This window comes from Dromiciops gliroides, chromosome 4 (assembly GCF_019393635.1).
Source record: "Dromiciops gliroides isolate mDroGli1 chromosome 4, mDroGli1.pri, whole genome shotgun sequence".
Classification (NCBI taxonomy): domain Eukaryota; kingdom Metazoa; phylum Chordata; class Mammalia; order Microbiotheria; family Microbiotheriidae; genus Dromiciops; species Dromiciops gliroides.
In genome coordinates, this window is record NC_057864.1 from 348,218,643 (window position 1) to 348,228,096 (window position 9,454).

The following is a 9,454-nucleotide window of genomic DNA, read 5'->3' on the forward strand; positions in this document are numbered from 1 at the left end:
ATCCTCACGGAAAAAGTAAGCCACAGCTCCTTCATCCCACAAACGTTCTGTGAAACTGGGAACATTCCATCCACTCGTGCACACATCTCCAAGCTAATTGGCTGGTAGTCTTGACTGACAGTGCCCATGAGCAAACGTCACTTCCTGATGCCAAGGAAAGCCACATGGCTTGCCCTCAAACATCTCATGGCATACAGATCTTCTCGCAAGTGTTCATCTAGTTTCTACTTAGAGATATCCAATTTTTTACAACTCATCAACCTATTGAGATAGACTACTCCACTTTCTAAATTAATCAGAAGTTTTCCTTTATTTTAAAGTGGTATTCTGTGTTTTGGGGAGGGGAAGGGAGAGGGAAGGAAGCACTGGCTTTATGATCAAATAATATAGATTCAAATTTTGCTTCTGTTACACAGTGATCTATAGTAAATCTATTATATGAAGGGATTAGTTAGACTAGCTAGCCTTTAAAGCTCTTTCACTTTCTAAATCTTTCTAAATCTATGATGCTATGATCTTTGAAAGCTAAATCTGGCTTTTGACAACTTCTACTCCATGCTCCTAGTTCTATGCAGTAGATGGGTTTTTGATAGGTTACCATCAAAAAAAGAGTAAAGGGATAGGATAGGCCCAAATTTCTATGATACTATAAAGCTTGTTTTTTTTTTAAAAAGCTGCATAGAGGCAAATTGCCATTAATCCTTTTCATAGCTATATGTAACATTCTAAGTGATACACAAACTCACTCTGACTCTCCCTGATTGTTTTCAATCTTACCTTTTCAATTTCTGTCCTAAATCCACTGAGTAGGGATTGGCCATATGCAATGTTTTAAGTTTAAATCTCAGGACCCCAAGAAAAAACTTTTCAAAAGGGTTGCTCCTTACCTAACTTAACTCTTGGAGGCATAAACTTGTAAGGTTAACTTATTATTATTAATTATTATTAGTTATTATTAACTAATTCCTTCCAGGGCAGGGTAGAATAGCTTAGCTTGGAGCAATTTCTGAAAAAAAGTTAATTTGTTACAGGTGTAGTAGTGTTGCAAACAGATGATAGGGAGTAGCCAAGAACCAGGGACAGGAATCAGCTATTGAAATACTCCCCTCTTTCACATCTATTGCTCCCGAAGTGGAAGACTAAAGAAGAGATTAAGATACAATTATAATTCCTCTAAAACAAGGAGAAATGTAGAGATGAAATATAGAAGGAAGCAGTAGTGTGAGAAGGGGACACAGGATAAAGTAAGGTAATAAGCAGGCTATGTTTTCCCACTTATATTGCATAAAAAAAAAAAGAAGTTTCCTAGGTGCAGGGATTTCACCATGGGGAAAGGTCTTGATGAAGCTCAACTGCACTGTGATCATAGTCTAACTGGGTCCTAAAGGAAGCTGCACTCCCCCCCCCCACACACACACACACCTAGATGGCTTTGTGTGGTATGTTGAGGGTGTGTGTGTTTTTAAATCATCACTACCATAATCTAGGCCCTACCATATTGTTCAAATTCATCTCTATATTTCCTGCTTTCTTAAATATCAGGCAGGGGGAGAGGAAGAGAAAGGTGATATCCACAGGAAAATAAGGTTCAATTGTTAATGTCTTCATAAAGATGTTACTAATCAAAGGTGGGGGAGGGGGGAAGGGGAGGGGAGAGGGAAGGATTAAGTGACCTAAAGAGGAGAGCCTCAGGTGAGAGGTTTTAACATTAAATGACTGAGGGTGGATAAGGGCAGCTGATAGAGTTTTGCGGATGGGATAAGACCCACCCAGTTTCTCAGATTTTTCTCACTGTTGAAGGTCTGTTCCATTCTCCTTCTACCCTTGGAATGGCTGTATTTTTGAAGATTTAGGAATCAATGCTAGGGGATCCAACTACTGAGACCTTGATAGAGGTCTAGTCAGAAGGCTCGGGACCCAGCTACAGCGGTATAACACTTGGGTTGGTCTAACTCATGGCAGCTAGGCCAGGCTCGTCTCAGGTTGATTTGGAAGCCAAGAAGAAATCATCTGAGGTGGGTTTGGGGGCCTTCTCTGGGCCCATTCAGGTACATGGAGAGACCAGAAAAGGACCATCTCAGGCAGGTTTGATGACCTATTCTCAGTCATTTGGGGTCCCAGCCTAGGCCATTTCAGTCAGGTTTAGGGACTTGTGCTAGGCCACCAAAGGCAAATTTGAGGCCCTACCTGGAACACCAGGGGCAAGCTCCAGGGTTATCTCTCATATATCTTGAGCAGATCCCAGAAAAAGCTCAGGAGTCAGTGCTGAGCTAGTTATGGGGGCCAAGATTTCCTTTCCTTTAAGTACTTGACATCTACAGCTTCAGCCAAAAGAATCACTGGGGACAGTCCCGACTGGGTCATCTGTGGAATAAGGAATGGGAGAGAACCAAAGGGGCTCCCAAGCTAGTTCTCCTCCCCAGGAGCCACCCCCAAATAATGAGAAGCAGAGAGGGTTCCTTTTCCCTCTCAAGGTGGTGGAGATTCCAATCAAGATGTCACAGGTCAAGCAATTTTTTCAAAGAAAGAAGGGTAAGGAACCCAAGCCTGGACCCCCCAAGAAAGACTAGCAGCAGGGTTGGCAGCTTCAGAGTTTGACAAAGTCTGGGGACTGAGAACCCACCTCCTAGGAGCCTTTGATGTTTAGCAACTGAGCAATTATTGTCAGGACAACTCCAAAGCCCAGCTATCAAGGTGTGAAGGGGAGAAGCACAGCCCTTCCTGTTCACATTTCCTATATAAAGACCTTCTGAACAAAGGTGCCAGAGTGAACATGATGTTGAGCACAGAAATGAGACTGATAAAGGAGAAACAAAGTTTATGTGTGTGTGTGACCAGTTCTTGATGGGCAGCAATTGCCCAGGTTACCACACCTTGCTTCCCTTCCACTGGCAGTTCCTACATAAGGAAGACAACTCCTGACATAAGCATCCCGGACATAGCAGTTCTCAGCTGCACTTGGAAATGCTCTTTACTTATCCCAAGAAGACCATGGTGATCCTCTTCTGTGGGTGAGTACAATTCGAAGGATACCACTTCTAAAAAGGAGGGCACAAGTGAAGAAAGGTGGGAAGGGAGGGCCAGAACTTATCAGGGGAAAGCTGCTGGATGATTGGCAGTAAACGGCAATGGAAATAGTTGGCAGTGGAAAACGTACATAAAGTTGGGGATAGTCAGTCTGAACTCCTTTTCAGATCCTGTCCTTGGCATTTGTTAACTGTGTGGCCTTGGGCAGTCACTTAACCTCTTATCTTTGGTTTCCCCATTTAGGAAATGATATGATTATAGCATTTACTTCACAGAGTTGTGAAGATCAAATGAGATAATCTATTTAAAGTATTTTGCACACCTTAAACCCATCTGAATTTTATAATTATTATCTATAGGCATAATTTTGTCAGTGATTAGCTTTGTGACCTTTCTTTGGACCTTAGTTTCCTCATCTGGAGTGCCTTAAGAGCCACTTTTGGGGGGGGGGGGCGGGGCAATGAGGGTTAAGTGTCTTGCCCAGGGTTACAAGTGTCAAGTGTCTGAGGCCAGATTTGAACTCGGGTCCTCCTGAATCCAGGGCCAGTGCTCTATCCACTGCACCACTGCCACTGCCACCCCCCACCCCCATTAACAATGACTTCAGTATAAGTTTATAGAGCATGGACATTTTAGTAACTTTATACAATTCCAAATTGCTTCCCAAGAGCCACTTTTAATATTCCATGATTCCAAACTTTTTCTATGAGTTCTGAGAAGGGAGTTGAAATGGACTGGAGGAAGCATTTGAAATGGGTCTTAAAGTCATTACAGCCAGCAAATATAATATATAAATATTATAAATATTATATATATATATATAAGCAAGATGAAATACCTTTTGGTGTCAGACTGTAAAAAGGCTTTAAATGCAAAACACAAAAATCTGTATTTTATTCTACACTTAATAAGGAGCCACTGAGACTTCTTGAACAAGGTATTAGCAAATAATATTTCAACTTTTGGATACAGGAGTAGATTTTGTCAAGATATTTGGTCTAGATGAAGATTATTGTCTAATGTACAGACACACCAGGACTTTGACAGAACTAAAATTAATGGTTGTCAGAACAGTTGCCAGAAATTATGGTTTCAGGAGAATGTTGTCCATGCCATAAATCTGTGAGATATGGAATCTAATTTATTAATAATTAAAAACAGGGCGATCAGAGTTTTGGAGGAAGTTAATACAAGATGCTTACTTAAAGCCATTCAACAACTCACAGGAGGAATAACATTAGTAGCTCACATTCTTACTATGCTTTCCTGTTCACACAGTTCTTTCCATAGATTATCTCATTTGAAGTTAAGAATAAACCTGTGTGATAGGGGTGGAGGAAGGAGGAGATATTATCATCTTGATTTTTGTTGATAATGAAACTGAGACTTAATGAGGTAAAATAACCTGCTTGAGGTCACAGTAGCAGAATTGGAACTTGAATTTGAACCTTTGTCTTCTAAGTCAAAGTCCATTGTTCCTTCCATACCTCAGAAAGAAAAAAAAAACACCATTGATCACAGGATTAGAATTTGAGAGATGATACTTTAAAGGTCATTAAGTATAAAATCTGTTATTTTGAAGATAAGGACACCAAAGACCAGAGAGGTTAAATAAATTAATACAGGAAACAGCTTGATAAATACTATTAATTGGGGCAGCTAGGTGGTGCAGTGGATAGAGCACTGGCCCTGGAGTCAGGAGGACCTGAGTTCAAATCCAGCCTCAGACACTTAACACTTACTAGCTGTGTGACCCTGAGCAAGTCACTTAACCCCAATTGACTCACCCCCCCCAAAAAAAAAAAGATCCTCAACTGGGAAAAATCAAAATCCATGTGTAAACTTCTTTATGTTGAATATGATTTTTTTTCTGCCAACAACAACAAAAAGTTCTTTAAATGTACAGAAGCTACTTTCTCTAGTATAGTGCAGTTTTAATCATTGATTTTTATCTGTTGGATTTAGCAAAATGTAACTTGAGGCGATACTATAGCAATGGTAAAGGCAATCAAAATGAGATAGCAGACAGTGCTGCACAGAGGCTTGCAAGATAATTTCTTTTGCTAGAGGTAAAAACCCAAGGAATTTGTGAACAATTGCAAAATCTATCCCTACCCCCCTATTATTCCCATAAAGTTGGTAGACATTAAGAATTTTTTTTTTCCACTGTTCCCTTTGGTGCTTCTTTGTAAAGATGAGTAAGTTGTGTATTTTAGTGAAAGGAGTATGAGCAGCAGGAAATTTAATGGATTGTATTCAGTCAGCTTAGTACTTTGACTTTTGCCTGTTTTAATGAAGGTAGGGAAAGGAAAAGTAGTAAATCTTTACTGAAGTCATTAATTTCTTTTTGTGTGTGTGTGTCTTTTAATGTATGAGGTATTTTATTTTTTCCGTTACATGTAAAGATAGTTCTCAACTTTTGTTTATACATGCTTTACAATTTCAGATTTTTCTCCCTCCCTCCCCTCCCTCCCCCCTCCCCTAGACAGCAGGTAATCTGATATAGGTTATATCTATATATCTCTATACATATAGATATATATACACACACACATATATATATACACATAATAACATTAATCCTATTTCTGCATTAATCCTGTTACAAGAGAAAGAATCAGAGCAGTGATGCAAAACCTCAAAATAGAAAAAAAAAACAACAGCACCCAAAACTAAAGAAATAATATGGTTCAATCAGCATCTATACTCCACAGTTCTTTCTTTCTTTTTTTTTTCTTGGATTTGGAGATCCTCTTCTATCATGAGTTCCCTGGAACTCTTCTGTACCATTGCATTGGTGAGAAGAATATAGTCCATCACAGTAGGTCAACACTCATTGTTGATGATATTGTGTACAATGTTCTTCTGGTTCTGCTCATCTCACTCATCATCAGCTCACGTAAGACCTTCCAGGTTTCTCTGAACTCTTCCTGCTCATCATTTCTTACAGCACAATAGTATTCCATTGTATTCATATACCACAACTTGTCCAGCCATTCCCCAATTGATAGGCACCCCCTCAACTTCCAATTCCTTGCTACCACGTAAAGAGCAGCTATAAATATTTTTGTACATGTGGGTCCCTTTCCCCCTTCCATGATTTCTTTGGGCAAAAGACCTAAAAGTGGGATTGCTGGGTCAAAGGGTATGCACAGCTTTATTGCCCTTTGGGCATAATTCCAAATTGCTCTCCAGAATGGTTGGATCAGCTCACAGCTCCACCAACAATGCATTAGTGTTCCAATTTTCCCACAGCCTCTCCAACATTTATTATCTTCCTTTTTTGTCATTTTAGCCAATCTGATAGGTGTCAGGTGGTACCTCAGAGTTGTTTTAATTTGCATCTCTCTAATCATTAGAGATTTAGAGCATTTTTTCATATGGGAATAGATAGCTTTGGTTTCTTCATCAGAAAACTGCCTGTTGATATCCTTTGACCATTTCTCAATTGGGGAATGACTTGGATTCTTATAAATTTGATTTAATTCCCTATATATTTTAGAGATGAGGCCTTTATCAGAAGCACTGGCCTCAAAAATTGTTTCCCAGCTTTCTGCCTCCCTTCCAATTTTGGATGCATTGCTTCTGTTTGTACAAAAAATTTTTAATTTAATATAATCAAAATCATCCATTTTGCATTTTATAATATACTCTATCTCTTGTTTGGTCAAAAACTGTTTTCCTTTCCAAAGATCTGATAGGTACACTATTCCTTTCTCTCCTGATTTACCTATGGTATCACCTCTTATGTCTAAATCATGTATCCATTTTGACCTTATTTTAGTATAAGGTGTAAGGTGTTGGTCTATGCCTAATTTCTGCCATACTATCTTCCAGTTTTCCCAGCAGTTTTTGTCAAATACTGAGTTCCTATCCCAGAAGCTGGAGTCTTTGGGTTTATCAAACACTACATTACTAGTGTCATTTACTACTGCATTTCCTGAGCCTAGCCTATTCCATTGATCTACCACTCTATTTTTTAGCCAGTACCAGATAGTTTTGATGACTGCCGCTTTATAGTAAAGCTCCAGGTTTGGTACCGCTAACCCACCTTCCTGTGAATTTTTTTTCATTATTTCCCTGGATATTCTTGATTTTTTTGTTTTTCCAGATGAATTTTGTTATTATTTTTTCTAGCTGTATAAAATAATTTTTAGGTAGTCTGATCGGTATGGCACTGAATAAGTAAATTAATTTAGGCAGTATTGTCATTTTTACTATATTAGCTCTGCCTATCCATGAGCAATTGATATCTTTCCAATTATTTAGATCTGATTTGATTTGTGTGAAGAGTGTTTGGTAGTTGGGTTCATAGAGTTCCTGGGTTTGTCTTGGCAAGTAGACTCCCAAGTATTTTATATTATCTACCATTACTTTAAATGGAATTTCTCTTTCTATCTCTTGCTGCTGGACTTTGTTGGTCATGCATAGAAATGCTGATGATTTATGTGGATTTATTTTATATCCTGCTACTTTGCTAAAGTTGTTAATTGTTTCAAGTAATTTTTGACTTGATTCTCGAGGATTCCTTAAGTATACCATCATATCGTCTGCAAAGAGTGATAGTTTTGTTTCCTCCTTGCCTATTCTAATTCCTTTAATTCCTTTCTCTTCTCTGATTGCTAAAGCTAACATTTCTAGGACAATATTAAATAATAGGGGTGATAATGGACATCCCTGTTTCACCCCTGATTTTATTGGGAAGGCCTCTAATTTATCTCCATTGCATATAATACTTGCTGATGGCTTTAGGTAGATACTGTTTATTATTCTAAGGAAAGCTCCCCCTATTCCTAAACTCTCTAGTGTTTTTATTAGGAATGGGTGCTGTACTTTGTCAAAAGCTTTCTCTGCATCTATTGAGATAATCATATGATTTTGGTTGGTTTTCTTATTGATGTGGTTGATTATGTTAATAGTTTGCCTAATGTTGAACCAGCCCTGCATTCCTGGTATAAATCCCACCTGGTCATAGTGTATTATCCTGGTGATCACTTGCTGTAATCTCCTTGCTAATATCTTATTTAAGATTTTAGCATCAATATTCATTAGGGAAATTGGTCTATAATTTTCTTTCTCTGTTTTTGCTTTGCCTGGTTTTGGTATCACCACCATATTTGTGTCATAAAACGAATTTGGTAGAACTCCTTCTTCACCTATTTTTCCAAATAATTTGTATAGTATTGGAATTAATTGTTCTTTAAATGTTTGGTAAAATTCACCCGTAAACCCATCTGGCCCTGGGGATTTTTTCTTAGGGAGTTCATTAATAGCTTGTTCAATTTCTTTTTCTAGGGTTTATTTAAGGATTTTATTTCCTCTTCAGTTAACCTGGGCAGTTTGTATCTTTGTAAATATTCATCCATTTCATTTAGATTGTCAAATTTATTGGCATACAGTTGGGCAAAATATTTCCTAATTATTGCTTTAATTACCACTTCATTGGTGGTAACATCACCCTTTTCATTTTTGATACTGGTAATTCGGTTTTCTTCTTTCTTTTTTTTAATCAAATTAACCAATATTTTATCTATTTTATTGGTTTTTTCATAAAACCAGCTCTTAGTTTTATTGATTAATTCTATAGTTTTTTTGCTTTCAATCTTATTAATTTCTCCTTTAATTTTCAGGATCTCTAATTTAGTGTCTAATTGGGGATTTCTAATTTGTTCTTTTTCTATCTTTAAGTTGCATGCCCAATTCATTAATCTCTTCTTTCTCTTTTTTATTCATGTAAGCATTTAGAGCTATAAATTTTCCCCTAAGCACTGCTTTGGCTGCATCCCATAGATTTTGGTATGTTGTCTCATTATTGTCATTCTCTTGGATAAAGTTATTGATTGTTTCTATGATTTCTTGTTTGGCCCATTCATTCTTTAGAATGAAATTATTTAGTTTCCAATTGATTTTCATTCTACTTTTCCCTGGCTCTTTCTTATATGTAATTTTTATTGCATCATGATCTGAGAAGGATGCATTTACTATTTCTGCCTTTCTACATTTGACTATGATGTTTTTGTGCCCTAATACATGGTCAATTTTTGAAAATGTGCCATGTACTGCTGAGAAAAAGGTATATTCCTTTCTATCCCCATTCACTTTTCTCCCGACCTCTATCATGTCTAACTTTTCTAGTAATCTATTCACCTCTTTCACTTTCTTATTTATTTTTTGGCTAGATTTATCTAATTCTGAGAGGGGGGAGATTCAGATCCCCCACTAGTATAGTATTACTATCTAATTCCTCTTGTAACTCATTTAACTTCTCCTCTAAGAACTTGGATGCTATACCACTTGGCACATACATATTTAATATTGATATTACTTCATTATCTATAGTACCTTTAAGTAAGATGTAATTTCCTTCCTTATCTCTTTTAATGAGATCTATTTTTGCCTGCACTTTGTCTGAGATAAGGATTGGTAC